The sequence below is a fragment of the Megalopta genalis genome, chromosome 10 (assembly GCF_051020955.1).
Source record: "Megalopta genalis isolate 19385.01 chromosome 10, iyMegGena1_principal, whole genome shotgun sequence".
Classification (NCBI taxonomy): domain Eukaryota; kingdom Metazoa; phylum Arthropoda; class Insecta; order Hymenoptera; family Halictidae; genus Megalopta; species Megalopta genalis.
Genome location: NC_135022.1, coordinates 8,100,450 through 8,120,406, shown reverse-complemented (window position 1 = coordinate 8,120,406; position 19,957 = coordinate 8,100,450).

Below are 19,957 nucleotides of genomic sequence, written 5' to 3'. Positions count from 1 at the left end.
GCACTCCTCTGGTCTTCTCTGCTCTTCTCTTCTCTGCTCTGCTCTGCTCTGCTCTGCCCTTCTCTGCTCTTCTCTGCTCTGCTCTGCTCTTCTCCGCTCTTCTCTGCTCTGCTCTTCTCTGTTCTTCTCTGCTCTCATCTGCTCTTCTCTGCTCTTCTCAGCTCTTCTGTGCTCTTCTCTGCTCTGCTCTTCTCTGCACTTCTCTGCTCTGCTCTTCTCTGCTCTGATCTGCTCTGCTCTGCTCTGGTCTGCTCTGCTCTTCTCTGGTCTGCTGACCTCTGGTCTGATCTGGTATGCTGTTCTCTGCTCTGCTCTGCTCTGCAGTTCTCTGCTCTGCTCTTCTCTGATCTTCTCTGCTCTGCTCTTCTCTGCCCTGCTCTGCTCTGCTCTTCTCTGCGCTTCTCTGCTCTGCTCTGATTTGCTCTGCTCTGCTCTGCTCTGCTCTGCTCTGCTCTGCTCAGCTCTTCTCTGCTCTGCTCTTCTCCGCTCTTCTCTGCTCTGCTCAGCTCTTCTCTGCTCTGCTCTTCTCCGCTCGGGGCAGACCAGATAACTGCAGCCCATAAAAATTCAACGAATAACAGTTATCTTGTCTGCCCCGGGGCTCGCGATTCTCTAAAGGAAAAACAAACTGATCTGTGGGAAACCACGCGTCAGTCCTCGGCCACTTACCCGGCAATATATATATTTTGTCTGCGATCCAGGAAACCAAACACTATTGGGGCCTCGAGTGCCTGGTCGTGTGTATTTCGTCAGTCGAAGGCGCGACACAATCGCCGCTCGCACTTAACATAATTTACTACAAACGCACAACTGTTTGTTTCTCTTAGTACGACATTGACAGTATGCATCGTTAGCCCGTCGACCGGATTTATGGCCATAGAAAACGAATTATGTTTTTTCCCCAATTCATGCGACTGTCCGCTGTGGGTCCTATCGGCAGACCAGACCACCCGCGGGCCACGTGAAAATATTGGAAATGCGGTCTAATTATCATAATACAAAATATTTAATTTTATTGATTGAAACTACTGAAAATTTAAATATTCTAATTTTAAAAGTCCAATTTTAAATTAGTTTTAAAATAAATTTATCCAGTTAAGTTAAATTATATTACAACAAAGTAATAAAATTGTTATGAAATACAAATCATTTAATTTTACTGATTAATTTTAATAAAACTTTAAATCTTCAATTATCATAAATCTAAACTTAATTCTTTACACGACTTTAATACTTTATATGACAATGAACCATTATTTATTTCATTTATTATTGAATACCCTAAACTAACCAATTCAATTTGATGTAGAATAAATGAATAAATATATTTAAAAGTATGAAATAATAATGTCCGTAAAAAAGAAAAGAAAAAAAAATTCCAATAAAAAATGTAACAACTAACAATGCCAAAGTTAGGATTTTCTTCCAACATAAACTCATCAATTCAGTATTAATAATTATTATGATACATAACAGAAATATTAAATTAACTCTTTTACTTTCGAGATAATTAAAAACACTAACTTTATTTTAATTAACCCTGATACAAAAGGTACGAAAAAATCACTTTTACTTATACTAATATTACTTTCTTCTTCTACAACACACGCACACACATTTTAAAATCATTAAATTTATTCGTAAATAAATACTATAACTTATAATCATGTAATTCCTTTTTTCAAATATATTAAATTAAGAAATCAATAATATTTATAATTTGTGCAAATAATAAAATTTTCCTCATTCAGAATCCTTTCAATGTAAATGAAACACTTATTGTTAAACTAAAATTTTAATGAAAACATTTTCCCATACTTTTACAACGTTACGATTTATTCCATTTATAATGAAATTGGCGGGCAATTTGTACGGTTCACATAAATTTATTCAACCTAGATAATTATTAAAATTTACTATCGAGATAACTGAAGCCCCTAAAAATTCTTAAAATTAACGAATAACAGCAGTTTAACTGTTGGTGCTGGCGCACTAAATTTATCATTATTTAATTTAAATTTCTTATTCAAACTTTCATGTAATATTAAAAATTAATCTCTACTTTTCACTCGTATGAAAACTATTTAAATTTTTAGATGAATTCATAAATTGTATGTATGAAAAATATTCTATAGCCAATTTTTTAGCCGCAGTTAAAATAATATATATATATATTCTCACTCCAACAAAGCAAATTAATTCATAATTAACAGTTCAATATAATTCAATCAAATGAACCTAAATAAAATAAATGATATTATTACAATCATAGTACTAATTAGCTATAACTCAATTATTTATTTCTACGAAAATTACCCCGTAACTGTATATTAGAAATCAAATTCAATTATTCAATTAGATAATTTCATATCTCTCGAACCGAAATCAAAATAAAAATTAAATTCAACTCTATTATAAATTAATCCCACATTAGTAATCAACATAAAATTCATCTTAAATAAGTCTAAACTCTAATATATAATATTATATTTTTTAAATAATAGATACGTATACAATAAATTTTGTATTATTTTACTTCGTGATAGTCAGAGATAACCACAGCTTGCAACGGGGTTGAAATTTTGCGCAGCTAGGTTTTTGATGACCGGTGGGCCGTATTGCTATGCAACAAATCGTTGCTACTTGTATTGTCATCGTTATCATTTGCAAGTGTTCAATTAAAATGGAAAGATTGAACGGCTTACTGCAGGTTATGATTCGAAATGGTTGCAACGGCACAGTGACTGGCTCACATTATTTAATTAATAATATCAATTTATTTAGATCGAACGGTATAGTACTCATTTGAAAAACCTGTAAGGACAATTTTGGCCATCTTGAATCGGCTACGCTCTTTGCAGAAGATTGAAGAGAAAACGTTTGTTGCAAACAAATGCAGAATACATATTGAAATGATATCTGCAGTGGGCCCTCACCGTGGGAGGGAATGAATTGTCGGACGCGGAAATTGTAACCTTCCCATCTGCGTGCCGTACGCGGCCGGGTCTCAAGGACCGCTCGTAAAAGCAACGAGTTCCAGATCCTCGGCCTTCTAATTTCTTTCTTTAGGGACACACGAAGGCAATCAGCTTTCTTTACGACAATAATCCTAAAATTTTCTTTCGACCCCATCTGTTCGTCAAACAATACGAACATCCGTCCATACAACCGGGAAAGCATTTGTACGTGACGAAGATCCCAAAAAAAGGAAGGGATATCTCGATGTCAGTGTTTTCGATGATACAGAAATTTACGTGAAATATAAATGACGTATAAATGACACTAATCAGCCACTTCGACCCGTCGATTTTGTTTTGCAACTTCATTCTAATGATTGAATATGGACTACAGCATATGTCAATATCATAAAAATCCAAGAAATGGAAGTACAAAAGCGAGAAAGCGAAAAAATGTATTTCCAGCATTAATGAGAACTTTTGCTCTTACCATTTAAATTATATCGAAACATATTACCGAAATCATAGTAACGAAACAAAATGCTCACTTACCTCTCCTTCATAATTTTTCTTTTGCTGTATCTTGGTGTGGTCAAGGTCAGTTTTTTCGATGCACCCCCCTTCATACGTCTAAACAATTGGGAAGAAACCACATCCTCCCAATTCATTGAATTCACAACCTTTGGCATCGTTTCGCTACACTTTTGAAATTGTTAAATTTATCTGTTTCTATTGTTTACAATGAAATGTAGTAGAATAATGCCGAATAGAGTAGAATATAAAAGTAGAATCAAAAATAATAGAATTGAATAAAATAAAATAGAATGAAGTAGAATGAAATAGAATGAAATAGAAAAAATCTAAAATTATAAGAAATAAACATCGCGCGCTTTGCACTCCTAGACCGTATCACTTGGAGAACAAATCACGACTGAACGCGACGTAAAAACGCAGAGAACAGCTGAATGCGAGTCACGTTACGATACTACTAATACATGTAGCTTTATCGCCTACGAAAGTGTAAACAAATCATTTTCGAACTGCAAACAGCGGTAGCGGGAAATTCGAAATAGGGAAAGCAACCGTTGTGTGGGATCATGATTTGGACCAGGGTATGCTTGCGATGCTACCATTGGACATTGCCATTGGCAGACAACCAATGATATTTTTTGAACCATTGGCAGACAACCAATGATACTATTTCAACCATTGGCAGACAACCAATGATATTATTTGAACCATTGGCAGACAACCAATGATACTATTTGAACCATTGGCAAACAACCAATCATACTATTTGAACCATTGGCGCATCATGTAGTCCCATTTTGAAATTCCCCCCACCACAAACACGGCTCCGAGACCGACACTGGGCCTAACTTCGAGCTGCGAAGGGTCGCAGTTTCATTCAACTCTTGGAGGAGTAAGAAACCACGAAGAAATTGCAAGTAAGTACATACTAATATATAAACTATGTATGTGGCATTAGAATTTCAAAGTTTTGAAACGTTTGCGTACCACGAGCCACTTTCGCGCTCTTCAGATTTTGGGTTGAGAAAAGCCAGGGCATATACATGTAGTATATTTTTCGCTAAATATAAGTTAAAATATTAGTTATGTAATCGAAGGAGCGCGATCGCGCTCTTTGGCGTTTTTCGATCCTGTTTTTTTAGAACCATCTGGTATGCAAACGATTCAATTGATTTTATTTCGAATTTATAACGCGATAAAATTTAGTATTATGGAAATTTGTTCTAGTAATTGTGTAGCAATTTATTTTAATAATATTTTTTTTTTCAGAAATATGGAACGAGAAGTCGAACAAAAAATGCAGGAAATGCAGCTAGAAGAAGAAAACGCATCCGCCGGATCAGCAGCGGCGAACACCGCCGCAGCATCAACGGCGACCTCAGCAGCGACGGACACCTCCGCCGCGAACGAGTCGCTGGACTCAATACTAGCGCGGCAGCGAGAAATCGCTGCCGCGTACGAGTCCGGGAGGGCTGTAAGTATATGCAATATAAGTGTGCACAACAGAATGTATGTTTATAATATATATATTTCTAATTCTGCTGTTATGTTACAGTCCCAGTGGAGGAACATATTGGGCCAATTGGCCAGAGGGGTAGCCAGGCCTAACCTGGCAAACCTGGTGGCGGCCAATGTAAGTAAATGAAAAATACTTTTATATATAATATACTATAGTAATATGTATAGTAACAAATTATAATAATAATATATACTTATACGTTGCAGAGAGAGCTCAAAAAACTGTTCAAAACAACTATTTATGGCCCTCAAAAAAGGGGCAAAGAACGAAAAGGAAAAGGAGGAAGAGGAGGAAGAGGAGGGAGAGGAGGAAGAGGAGGAAGAGGAGGAAGAGGAGGACGAGGAGGGGGAGGAGGGGGGAGTTGTAAATACGTTTTGAATTTTTATTAATTAATAAAAGGATCGTTTTATCATGTCTGTTGTTCATTTTATTTACGAATTGCTCCATCACCATCAGTTTTTTAAATAAACGAACTACATTTAAATTATTTGTTTACTTCGCATTATCTACATATCACATCCTATCCCACTAGCACTGTCCGACAAAATCAAACTTTTTTTCTGATTTCCTATAATTATTCATCCTTACGTTTTTATTATTCTTAGTTTATTATAGTATAATGAATCATTCTATAAAAATTATAAATACATGTCTTATTAAATTATTATTATTATAAAAAAGTCTATTATTATTTTAATATATATTATTATATATTAAAATTCCTACATCACCTACCCGATTACTCGACGAGCGTTCTTGCTGCAACTGCCGCGCCGCTCACGACTGCCCCGCACGCCACCTTCCCCTGGTCAAGTAACCTAGCGCGCGGCAGAATATCTTCGTGACAACTGTTCGTTTCAAGCAAGATGGACGTGCCTATATTCGAGTAAGCAGTTCGAGAGTTGGATATATCGATTCAGAAAAGTCTAAGCTGGGGGGCTTCGGATGTAGAAAGGACCATTTTTTTATTATTGTTCAGATATTTACAGTATTCGACGAGCGTTCTTGCTGCAACTGCCGCGCCGCTCACGACTGCCCCGCACGCCAATAACCTACTTCCCCCACGGACGAGAGCAAGTTGCTCAAGTATTGATACTTTGGTTGACGCAGCGATTTCGAATACACGGACACGTTTGCGAATCGCAGCCAATTCGGACTCTCCAACAGACTAATCATAACGTTCGTTTTACCACATCCTCACGGGCCGCTTATCACGCACCGTATACTACTCGGTAGCAATGATCCGTGTTTCCGAATTATCACATCGTGATCGTCGAACGTGCGGCAGGTCGGAACCCGGATATTCAAGGACTGTCGTACGAAACTGTAGATATCAGTCTCCCCGTATTCCAATGATAGAGCGCATCTCCATGTAAACTGACGTACGTACATTTTTTCTTTTTTCATAATCAACAGAAAAATAAAACAAACCTTGACATAACAGCTCCATATACCATTTACAGACTGGTAAAAACAGCTCTGTATACCGTTACACACTGGTAACAACAGCTCTGTATACCGTTACAGATTGGTAAAAACAGCTCTGATAAGATTAGGTATGGGTTTGAAGAAGAAGAAGAAGAAGAAGGAGGAAGACCGACGAACGGTCAAAGGAAAAAGAAAGAAGGTAGAAACAGTATCGAATGAATTCTACCTATCATCAAACGAGGCGGTTTTCTACCGCTGTTATTACCCGCTTTGGGAGCTTCGGAAGCGTTGACAGATGGCGCTGCGCTGGGATGATCAAAACAATAAACGATGCGAATGCTGCGAAGAAACAATTGGAGGAAGCGCGACGACACAATCGCGCTATGGAGGGTCGCGGAGTGTATCTCGCGCCGTACAAACGTGGAAAAGGAATGAAGAAGAAAAAAAAAGTCAAAAGAAAGGAAAAAAGATAACTCGACGACGGACGTTGAATTGAAAATCGCCTGTAAAAGATTATCGCATTTTCGCGGAGTTTTCATGCGCGATGAATTGCCGAAACAAATATGGGTAAACGAACGAGGAATAGTGAATCTGGACAGCGGTCATGGTTCAGGAACGCACTGGGTGGCGTATATAAAGCATGATTCGCGAGTCAGTTACTTCGATAGTTTTGGAGATCTTCGACCACCGATCGAATTGATTCATTATTTCCGACCATCACGTACAATCACAAGATTTATCAAAGATACAACGAAAGCGTGTGCGGACAATTGTGTGTGAAATTTCTGCGAGGAACTCTAATATAGTCCGTCGCAAGGATGTCAGACACGTTCACGTTATCGGGAAGAAGTAGCGTGTTATCGTCCAAGTACTTCCCGCCTATAGATCTCAACAATGCCGATTACGAACTGGGCCTGCTCGATTTGCAAACTTATTACACGATACCAAACATCAGTTCAAATATCGGTATTGGGATTAAGGCTTGGATTATTTCTCAAATAAATATGATATAAATTCTTTTTCTTAAAAAGCTTCATTTTTACTTTTATTTGAGAGAAGGTATATGTACGAACTGACTGAGCGACCAAAATCAACTGAGAGACCGGCAACTGAAAATCGCCTGCTTATATACCTTTTTTGGCGTGGTCTTCTCCACCAATCAGAGACGGTCATTCATCGCGTCGTACATTGTATACGCGGTACTGGGATCACTAACGGTCAGAGCACGATGTGTTCTTACAACACCGGCGATGGTATATGGCGATATCTTTGATGTACAGTTTACATCACCGTCGGTGCGCGCTGACGGAACCAGCGGAAACGTAATCTGATATTTTCGAATCTCAGTCCTAAGTAAACTATAGATTAATTTTTGTCCGAGGCTAAAGTTTTTTTTCAATACGCCCCCTCAAAAATTAAACAAAAGAAAAATACAAGATTAACATGCAACCAATAAAAATATGTATATTTATCAACTAAATATGTTCTCTCTTTTGGGAAATACAATATGGTCCAACATTTGTTGCTAAGGGTCAAGGGAAACCCAGAAAAACCTGACCAGACCATTTACTTCTTATAATAATTGAAAAATGAGAAAAAAAATTCTATTATTGTACGCCTATTCCAATTTTCATTTGGATGAACTTCTGTCCTGGAAGGCTTGGTTAGCATATCTGCCAATTGATGACCTGTTGGAATATATTTTAATATTACCACTTTATTCTCTACCTGCTCTCTGGTAAAGTGATATTTAATATCGATATGTTTTGATATTTTGTGACTAGAGTTGGGTTGTTTGCAATACTAATACCACCTTTATTGTCTTCATAGATTACAATGGATTCTGATATATTTACGTTGATACTGGTTGCTAAAGATTTTAACCATAATGCTTCTTTAACTGCTTCAAATAAAGCCATGTATTCAGCCTCAGTCGAAGAGGCCGCGACTGATGATTGCTTTTTCGTATTCCAACTAATTGTATATTTTTCGAGCAATTTAAATATATAACCTGTTGTGCTTTTTCTATCGTACATATCGTTTCCATCCCAATCTGAATCAGCATACCCTGCTGTCTATCAAGATGTTATCATATGTACCTCTTGTGTACGTTAGTTTGATATCTTTCGTGCCTTTCAAATATCTTAAAACTCTTTTAAGACAAATCCATAATTCCTTATTTCTTTTATTTGTGAATCTGCTCAAAATGCTCACAGCTACACATAGATCAGGTCGCGTACAGATCATAATATACATCAAACAACCAATAACATTTCGACAAGGTGCCTCATATTGTTCGTCTGAATTCAGGGCTTCATAATTAAGCTTACTTTCAAGTGGAGTATTTATGGGTTTACAATTATCCATATTAAATTTCTTCAATACTTTTCTAATATAAGTACTTTGGTCTAGAGTTATATTTTCTCCAGTCCTTTCAATTCTAATGAAACTGTTCATTACCTGTTCATTAAGTAGTCTTTGAAATTATTCATCGTTACGATATTAGCTGTCGCAACTACCAAATGATCGACATACAGAACTACATAGATATTTTTAGAAATATCTCCTTTATCTAAAATATAAGTACAACGGTCAACTGGGAAATTTTGAAAATCTTTTTCTTTAAGAGCCTTTTCGAATTCTTCAAACCAGCATCTTGCTGCTTGTTTTAATCCATACAAAGCTTTATTTAATTTACAAACTTGATTCTGTTTGTTTTCAATTCCCTCAGGTACTCTCATATAAATGTCCTCTTTTAATATACCGTTTAAAAATGCGGTTTTTACATCCATATGATGGATTAATAAATTAAATTGATTAGCATAAGCAATTATAAATCTGAAACTTGAAATCCTTGCAACCGGAGCAAAGGTTTCATTATAATCTACTAAATACTTTTGGCTAAACCCTTTTGCAACCAGCCGAGCTTTATATCTTAATGGGTTTACAAATTCATCATCTTTTATCGTAAATACCCATTTACAATTTATTATATTTCTATTGCTAGGCCTTGGTACTAATGTCCAAGTTTTATTCACCATAAGAGAATTAATTTCTTCTCTAACAGCTTGTTCCCATTGTTCCCTATTATTTCTGTTATTTATTTCCTGATATGATGCAGGAGTTTCATAAACTACCGATTGTGCACACATCATATAATCAATCGGCATGTCCTCATCATATGAAATGTGCGGTTTCCTTCTAATCCTATCACTCCTTCTTGGTTCTGATAACATTCTTTTACTGCTATTTGTATTTTCTGTATTTGTACTATTCTGAGAAGAAGACCCATCTATTTTTCATAGATTCTGTTTGGATTTATACTCTCTAGTTTATCTATTTTTCCATCAACAGACTTACTAGGATCACCCACTGATTTTGACTTTACGTCAGAAACATCAGTTTTATTTCCGATATTTTCCGAACTTAAACTATGTGGTTTGCCATTATCAGATTTCTTTAATTCCTTTATTGAGTTTGACATTACGTCAGAAATTTCAATTTTATTTTGAGATTTTTCACAACTAATCTCTTTAACATTTGCTACCGGCCTTGACTTTAGGAAATTAACTTCGTCAAATATTGTATCTCTGACAACGAAATACTTTTCCTTTTCACGTCCCACACTCTATACCCGTTTGTTTCATAGCCTGCTAGTATTCCTTTCCATGACTTTTCGTTAAATTTGGTTTTACTAGTTTTATCATGCACATATACTGTAGAACCAAATATTCTTAAATATTTTATTTGTGGAAGGAGTGATTGGACCGCACACGTCCGAATGTACTATAAACAAAGGTCTTTTTACATGATCTTTATCTTTTTCCTTTTTAAATGGCAATCGTGCTTGTTTTCCATTAGTGCAAGCTTCGCATAAGTTATTATTTGGTATTATTTTATTTACCAATTTGACATTGCTACTCATTCCTTTATTTCTTAACTCAAAGAATTTACTTTTTCCAATATGTCCCAAGCGTTCATGCCATAGTTCAAAATTACCTTTGATAATACTGTTCATTTGGACTGAGTTTACTTGTTCATGCTTTATTTTAAAATCTATTGTAACAAGATTGTTCGAGAACTTACCCCTGATGATCACCTTACCGGATTTAAAAATCTGTACACCTTGTTTATCAAATACAATCGTATTACCCATACTTCGCATCTTCGATACAGAGAGCAAATTATATGGTACTTCCGGCGAATATACGGCGTCCTTCAATTCTCCTGCGACTCCTGTGTCACCTATTTTCGCTATTTTTATAGTCCATGGTTCTCTTGTGGTAGTGACAATCCTTCTTTATATGTCCTTTTCTTCCACACTGGTAACATTTTGTCACATGTATTGCTTTTGTCTTCATGTGTTCGTAGACGTTTTATTTCGTATTTTAATATTTCCACGTTTTTTTGTTTTTATAGGAAAGTCTTGATTAGTGAATCTCCTTTTATTATTATTTTGTTTAATTGCCTGGAGAATCTTTATACTTGAATCGGCATTCTCATTTAACAATTTCTTCTTTATCTCTTCCCACTTTCCTGATGCTGCTCTCAATTCAGTGATTAGGCCATCAAATGTCGTGAAGTGTCTCATCAATGGGGTATCACTTTGCAATTTTATACTCAGTAATTTCTTTTGCAGAGCCAGTTGAGTGGCGAGACTTTTTCGCTCGTACAAATTGTCCAAGTTCTTGAAGATTTCTCTCGCACTGTTTTCTGGTTTCATGAAACATAGTAACGAGTCTGCCAGATACTCTATAATTGTGCCTTTAACAGTTCGTTCTGCTTTATCCCACTTCTCCGTCTTATTCAGTGGTGGTTCATCGTCGATTACGTGTATAATGGTTAGTTCTGTCAGCACAGCATGTACACGGAATTTCCAGACACTGTATCGTTCACGATCGAACACATTAATGTTTCGTTTTATACACGCACTTTCCATTGTTCTAAATCACATAATAAGTATTTTCAGTATCTGTTTATGACACTAGAACGTTACACGTTGTGGCGGCTACCTCCAGACCTGCCAGCAAATGGCTCCTCTTCCCGCTAGTAACCTATCCGCCTCGATTCCTATATATACAGAGACTTCGTCTTTCCTACCGCCACGTCTAAGGCAAGGGCCCGCTAGGATAGTGTAGGGTTCAGTGTGAAATTAAATACTCCAGGTTCCCTACTATACATGTGCACACTTCGAGGTTCAGAGGTGGAGAGCCACGAGGAAGAAAATGTGCTCCTCGTGATGGCGGCAGAGAGCCGCCGCGCCTGCGCCATGCGCAGGCGGTCGGAGTGGTGGAACCACATCCCCACAGACTCCCCCCCCCCCGAGTGTGAACGTACTCATTTTATTAATCAAAAATATAAAAATTTTTACATCTTATGGAGTACTAATTCTACCGGGACAATGTCCCGAACGCTTATAATTAACTTATGGACTACTATATACATTGAAATTTACATTTTGGTGGTCGGCGCGAATCTCACTCTGCGTGAGAAAGTCCTGGTCGCTGGACCAGGGTCTCCCACACACCCATGAGAGGTGGTGGAATTCGGCGCTGTGTCTTCCTCAAGTGTCCCACGATGGAGGTCGCCTCCTCAGGGACTGACTCCCGCCGTCGCCATAAGAGGCTCCTAACGACGGACTCGGAGACGGAGGCAGCAAATTCGGACGTGCCCCTCTCTTTCCGAAAGCCGGCGGAGGTGCCGAAAAAGATGAAGAAGAAGAAGAAGGAAAGACAAATACAGGCGCAACAGACGACACAGACGACGCAGGAGACACCCGAGGAGCCGAGAAATGCGAGCCCAGAAGACGAGGACACGACCGTGGCAGCCCTCAGAGCCAGCGCCGCCAAGGCGTATAAGCAGCTGGCAAACGAGATAACGCTGCCAGGAAACGACATCCCGTCCACTGTGGTGCACGCCCTGTGCTCACAGGCTGCTAAGCTGAACGACATACTAATTAAAGCACTCGTTTACAGCAGCAGACTCGAGGGACGTCTTGAGGCCGTCCAGGCTGAATCGAAGGAGTGCAAGCGCTCCTGCCAGGCACTCCAAGACAAAGCCGTCGCCGTCGCCGCCGCCGCCGCTGCCGTCACCGCCAAGAAGCCGACCACGTACGCCGAACGCGTCGGCGTCAGGTCCGCCGCGGCAGCCAGGTCCACGCAGAAGCAGGACCCCCCGAAAGTGGTGATCATCACGCCGATGGACACCACAAAATACGAGGACAGCTCGAAGACAAAGGAGGCGGTCTTCGAGCTGGTCTCGCCAAGAGCGGACGGCCTGCAGATCAGGGGCGTCCGCAGGGTTCAGGGCTCGGGTATCGCGCTGGTCACGTCGAAAAACACCGACGTAACATCACTAATGGCGAATCAAAAGCTAAAAGCAGCTGGTTTCACCGTAGGTGCTCCGGCCAAGCGGAACCCGCGGATCATCGTCTTCGATGTCCCGCGGACCCAGGAGGACCCCAAGGAGACGACCGCAGCGATCCTGCAGCAGAACCTCAGCAAAGAGGAAGCGGCCAGCCTCTCCAAGGAGATTAACCTAGTGTTCAGGAGCGGTGATAAAACCAGGGACCGCTGCAACCTGATATTCGAGGTCAGCAAGCGTGCCCGGGACCTTCTGGTCTCCAAGGAGAGGCTGTATGTGGGCTGGAGCTGCTGCAGGGTCCGGGACCACATCAGCGTGACCAGGTGCTACAAGTGCCAGGGATTCGGCCATCCCGCGAAGTTCTGCAAAGCGGAAAAAGAGACCTGCGGCCACTGCGCGGAGACGGGGCACGGAATCAAGACGTGCCCGAAAAAGGAGAAACCGGCCACCTGCGTCAACTGTGTCAGGGGTAAGAAACCCGCCTCCCACCTCGTGACAAGCAAGGACTGCCCCGCGTACATAGCTGCCATTAATCAGTCGCTCTCTCGAACTGATTATGGTTGTTAGGCCCCCACCCAATAATATCCCCGACATTAGGATACTGCAGCTGAACATGAGACGTTCGGCTGCAGTTACCAGAGAAGTACGCGAGCTTATTGCCCAGAAGCGGCTAGACGTCCTGCTATTGCAGGAGGCATACGTCAGCCAGCTGGGCACGCGACATAAGATTAGTGGACTAGGGTCCGGAGTGAGGGTGGCGGCAGCCGAACGGCTGTTGCCGTCTGCAACCCCAACTTCGACATGATCTTCGTCTCGCAGCTCAGCAACTCCCACTGCGTCTGTGCGGAAGTGCTAGCACCCGGCTTTTCCTTCTACGCGGTGTCGTGCTATTTCCAGCACCGCGACGAAATAGAAAAGCACCTCAGCCACCTTGAGAAGGTGTTCTGCGCACTGAGGGGGGAGAGACTCATAGTTTCTACAGACGCTAACGCGCAATCCTCGCTCTGGAGCCCCCGGGGCACAGACGAGAAAGGAGCTCAATTCGAGACTCTGATTGCGGCGTTTAGCATGGACGTTGTGAACGACGCAGCTCAGCCACCTACCTTCTGGACGCCAACGGGGTCGTCATACATCGACGTAACCCTGGCGTCGCCTTCCATGTCTCCGTTCATCAGGAGCTGGAACGTAAGGTGTGCGTGGACGACCAGCGACCACAACGCCGTTGACATCAGGCTGCGGGCACCCAGAGCCGCGACGGGGAATCGCGGAGCCGCGAACTCTCGGTTCGACACTCGTCGAGCCGACTGGGAGCGATTCTCCGAGACCCTGTCCGATCTCTCACGATCGAGGCTCGAAGTCCTGAGCATGGAGTCAGCGGAGGATACGATAGGAGTGGCAGAAACGCTCACAGACATCATACAAGATGCCTGCACCGCGTCAATGCCGAGAAAGCGTAGATTTAGGAAGTCCAATCCGTGGTGGACTAAAGAACTGACAGTCATGAAGAAGGCTGTCTACCGACAGAGGCGTGCCTTCCAGAAGGAAAGAAATGAGTCCTCGCGCCTCATAAAACTGCTGGAGTACCGTACTTCGTTGCGGAACTACAGCAGAGAGGTGAAGTGGGCGAAACTCCAGAGTTGGCGAAACTTTGTGTCGTCGCACGGGAACACGGAGCCTTGGGGCATCGTCTACAAGCTGCAAGCGAACAATCTCCGTGTCGAGAGGGTGCTCAGCACCCTCCGGCGAGTTAACAATAGTAACATGAGCGCGGTAGAGACAGCCAACACACTTCTGGAAGCACACGTCCCGGACGACCGGCCGGAAGATGACACGCCCGCGCAGCTAGAGATTAGGGAGAACGAGCGGATAGCGCCAAACACCGCGGACGCCTCTCCGTTTTCACCGGACGAGGTCGTGAATGCGATTCGCACGTTCGAAAACGACAAGGCACCAGGGCCGGACCTTATCGAGGCCCGAGCGCTGAAGGCCGCCGCGAAAGCAATATTAGGACAGTTAGTTCGCCTTTTCAACGGGTGCCTTCGTTGGGGCGTCTTTCCCCCCACCTGGAAGGAGGGCTCCCTCAGAGTGCTCCTGAAGGGAGAGGGTAAGGACGTGAAGGACCCGAAGTCCTACCGACCGATCTGTCTCCTCTCCGTTGTGACAACTGAGGGGAATAAAGACCCCTGGGGAGTAGTCTATAGACTACAAACCAGGAAAGTCCACGCCGCTAAAGCTTGCAACAACCTCACAGACAACAGCACACACACACACACAATGACATGGCAAGACACTGCTGCACTGCTTCTGAGCAGCCTCGTACCTGATGATGAAACGAGCACTGAGTCGCAACAGCACAGGCGACTTCGGTCCACCGTTTTCGAATCGCCCAACACTACTGACACCACTCCATTCACCATTTCAGAGATCGACACGGCCATCCGGAAACTGAAAAGGGGGAAGGCCCCAGGCATTGACGCAATGGAACCGGAAGTAGTACAAAGGGCCTTGCCCATACTACACGCGAAAATCACACATATGTACAACACGTGTCTCTCATCGGCGACATTTCCGGTAAGGTGGAAGCGGAGGGACGTCAAAGTTCTTCTGAAGAACGAAGAAAAGGACCCCGCCAACCCCAAATCCTACAGGTCTGTATGCCTCCTCCCGGTCCTTAGCAAGGTTCTGGAGAGGCTAATAGCAGGAAGACTAAAAGGCATCTTTGAGAATCACCCACATACCTCTGACCAGCAATTCGGCTTCCGTCCAGCCAGATCCACGGAGGAAGCAATTGTGAGAGTCAGGCGGATCACTTCATAAAGCCGAGAGAGATACGTGATTGGAATACTATTCGACATAGCTGGCGCATTCGACAATGTCTGGTGGCCCTCAACCCTGGACAACCTGAAGAAGCGCAACTGTCCGGCGAATCTGTACAGGCTTATCCAGAGTTATCTCTCGGGGAGGTCTGTGCAGATCAAGAACAATAATAACATTGCAGAAAAAGGGGTGACAAAGGGTTGCCCGCATGGCTCAGTCCTGGGACCGAGGTTTTGGAACCTGGTGCTTGACGGTTTTCTAAACACTCTGGCTCGCTGCAACATAATTACCATAGCATATGCCGACGACCTCCTGGTCCTGATCCCTGGCGACTCCAGGAGGGAACTCGAGGTCAGAGGCAATGCTACCACGAAGACCATAGCCGACTGGTGCAAGCAACACAAGCTGCATCTGTCGGACTCTAAAACGGAAATGATCCTTCTCAAGGGACTCCTTGACATCAGGCGCCCTCCCACGATCAAGATCGGGAATGGATCAATAGCAATGGAGAAGACCGTCAGATACCTAGGCGTCAACTTCGGCCCCAGATTTAACCCTTTCGCGGCGAACAGCGCCTTTAGGCGCTCATCTATAGATGCTCACTCTCAGCGAACAGTGCCTGATGGCGCTCAGGCAAATTTACCCGCTGCGAACGAACAGCGCCAGATGGTGCCCATCCGGAGCCGCTCTCTTCGAAAGAAAGCACCGTTCGTTTGTTATCAACAACTGCCCAATAATGTCCATTAAGTCGTTTGTTTTTGACGTGCTAGCAGCATACGCTTCTTGTGCAAAGATTTTTTTTACATAATCAAATATAATTATCCACAAATTTTGCCCTAATCATGGATAAATGGACGACGAATATGAGCTACGATGATATGGAATTTTCATCGGATTCTGACCTGTCTGAAATGTTTAGAGAAATTGGATAGAAAGGTAGAATTCCAAATGCATATAATAAAAAGCGCCTAATGCCAAGTAGTTCGGAATCTGATTCTGAGAACATTGAGGAATTACCAGACATCGATCCGCGGCAATTTCTTTGGAGCGCACAAAATTTGGCTTTCCGAAAATATGGTTGAACATATTGTAAGAGAAAGCAATGCTTATTATACTACGAAAACTGTACGCAGTAGGCACTCACGATTGTTGGCATGGAAAAATACAACAGTTACCGAAATATATCGATTTTTTGCTCTGTCGATGTTAATGTCAAGAGTAAGAAAAGTATCAATAGAAGAATATTGTTCAACCGACGAGTTATTACGAACGGAAAATTTTCCAAGAATAATGACAAAAGACAGGTATAAATCTCTATTACAAATGCTGCACTTTCATGATAACAATAAAACAACAAATCAAGACGTGCTAATAAAAATTCGGAGCATCATCGACAGACTGCGAAATTCCTTTTCACGAGCATTTTAGCCGTACAAGTATTTATGCATCGACGAAAGCTTGCTGCTTTTCAAAGGACGATGTTTCTTCAAGCAGTATATACCTTCGAAACGAAACAGATTTGGCATCAAGTCGTATGTTATTTGTGACTGTTATACTGGATATATCCAAGATTTTATTGTCTATTGTGGAGCGCGCACGGATATAACAAACAATAATTTAGCAGAAATTTGAAAATCAGGAAATATTGTCATGACGTTGATGGAACCGTATCTAAATAAGGGTCATGTTTTGGTCACCGATAACTGGTATTCAAGCCCGGCATTATTTTCTCTCTTACATCACAATAGGACACATGCATTTGGAACCGTGAAGAAAACCAGACGTGGAATGCCTAATATATCCAATAAATTATGCAAAGGCGAAGTTGCATTTCAATCTACGGATAAATTATTAGCACTAAAATGGATGGACAAAAGAAAAGTGCTAATGTTATCAAGTTATCATTCTGCTGAGTATACAGAAACAAAAAGAAATGATATTAAAACGGGAAGACCAATTCTAAAACCAACTGTCGTAGTAGACTATAATCGCGTTATGGGAGCAGTTGATAAAACGGATATGATTTTAAATTCCATTAATACTATTCGTAAAACTCTAAAATGGTATAAGAAATTATTTTCCCATATGGTGGACCTTTCGATTTACAATACTTACATACTTTACAAAATTACGTCAAAACAGAATATAACATTTGCGAAATTTCATTTACGTCTCATTAGAGAAATTCTACTCAAATATTCAAATAAAAATATATGTAACAATAAGTCTGGAGGCCAAACTGCATCCAAAGATAATCTGTTACGTTTGGTTCAAACACATTTTCCATCCAAATATATCAATCCCACAGGAAAGCGGCAGAACGGTCGGCGGAAATTTGTGGTTTGCAGCAAACACAAAAAGCGAACCGAAACTCGATTTGAATGTAAAGACTGTAAAGTTGGTTTATGTATTGAACCCTGCTTTAGATTGTACCACACAAAGGAATATTATTAAAAATTATCTAAGATTATTAAAGATTGTTAAACATTACTAAAATTGTTATTATTATTAATATTATTGTTTGATCGGCGTGCCGGCCAGCCGCGTTAGAGAAATGACCAGCAAAATCAGCTCCGCACACCGCGTTCGGAACGACTCGCGTATTTTGTCCGCGCGGTCGATCTGGCATCGGCTGCTTAGAGCGCAACTCATTTCAGAGCGCTCCGCCGCGAATGGGTTAAACAGTCTGGCCGTCCTTCAACAAGTCGTTCAACACAAAACATTGAAGCAGTTCGAGAGAGTGTTGCTGAGAGTCCAGGAACATCAATTCGGCGCCGTGGTCAAGAATTGCATCTTCATGCTTACAAAGTTCAATTGACTCAAGAACTGAAGCCTACTGACCACGCACAGCGAAGAGAGTTCGTTGAATGGATTATGGAACAACAAAAAGTGGATGCTGATTTTTCGAACAAAATCATCTTCAGCGATGAGGCTCATTTTCATCTGGATGGCTTTGTTAATCGACAATATTGTCGCATTTGGGGTTCAGAAAATCCACAAGTGATTGTTGAGAAACAAATGCATCCACAACGTGTCACTGTTTGGTGCGGATTTTGGGTTGGAGGCATCATCGGACCATTCTTCTTCGAAAATGCAGCTGGTCAGACAATAACGGTTAATGGTGCTCGCTATCGCGACATGATAATGCAGTTTTTTGTGCCAAAATTGCAAGACATGGATGTGGACGGCATGTGGTTTCAACAAGACGGTGCAACATGCCATACAGCCCGAGAAACAATTCAATTACTGCATGAGTCATTTCCTGGTCGTGTAATTTCCCGTTTTGGTGATCAGAATTGGCCGCCCAGATCATGCGATTTAACGCCGTTGGATCTTTTTCTTTGGGGTTTTTTGAAGTCTAAGGTTTATGTCAACAAGCCCACGACCACCCACGCCTTGAAGGAGGAAATTGAGCGCTGTATCAACGAAATTCAGCCACATTTATGCAAAACAATCATGGAAAATTTCAACAAAAGAGTGCCTATGTGCCAGCAAAGTCGTGGGGGCTTTGCTATTCCATATATAACCCTACACTGTATACTATATAAATCAATAAAAAATTTACAATTTTTAATTATAAACCTGTGTTTTCTATCAAAATTATTTCTTGCGTGAATTTTGGGACACCCTTTACAATCTCCTCGCGGCAGAGTGCGCTGAGAACAAATAAACGCAGGGGACTCCCGAAAATGTCACCACACCAAAAGGGAAGGGCAGAATGCCACCAATATATATAACAAAATCAAAGATAAAAACTATAATAGCATTGATTTCAGAAAATAAACTTAACACAGAGTCATTTATGGTAAAACAACTAGACGAAGATACTGTGAGGCTCAACGCCAGTGATGAGTCTGCTCACTTTAACCACTTGCGGTGGAAAGACGTGCCACGCACGTCAACATGCTTTTGTTACCGGAACGCCAGCGACGTGTTACGCACGTCGTTGGGCTATTGTTACAGAAAGATAAATGACGTGCGTGGCATGTCCACTGTTCAATAAAATTCTTTACCGAGGCACAGTTTCTGCTTGCTCTTCATCGTGTAAAGTTATTAGTATTGACCCCAGACTGTAAAATGGAAAGTGATAGCGAAGCCAGTGATGTTATATCTATAAATAAACGGAGAAGACAAGACAATGTAGAATCTGACAGTGATTTAGAACAAATTGTTTTTCCACGTCGGAATCGGCGTAAAATTATATCTGACGACGAGGAAGATGTTCAGAATGAGAATAGAGAAAGGAATGTTTCATCCCAGGAATGGATTTGGAAAGACGCGGAAAATATAACGCAAGTATGGGAATATTCAAGAATATCTAGAATACATATTCTTGTTGGGC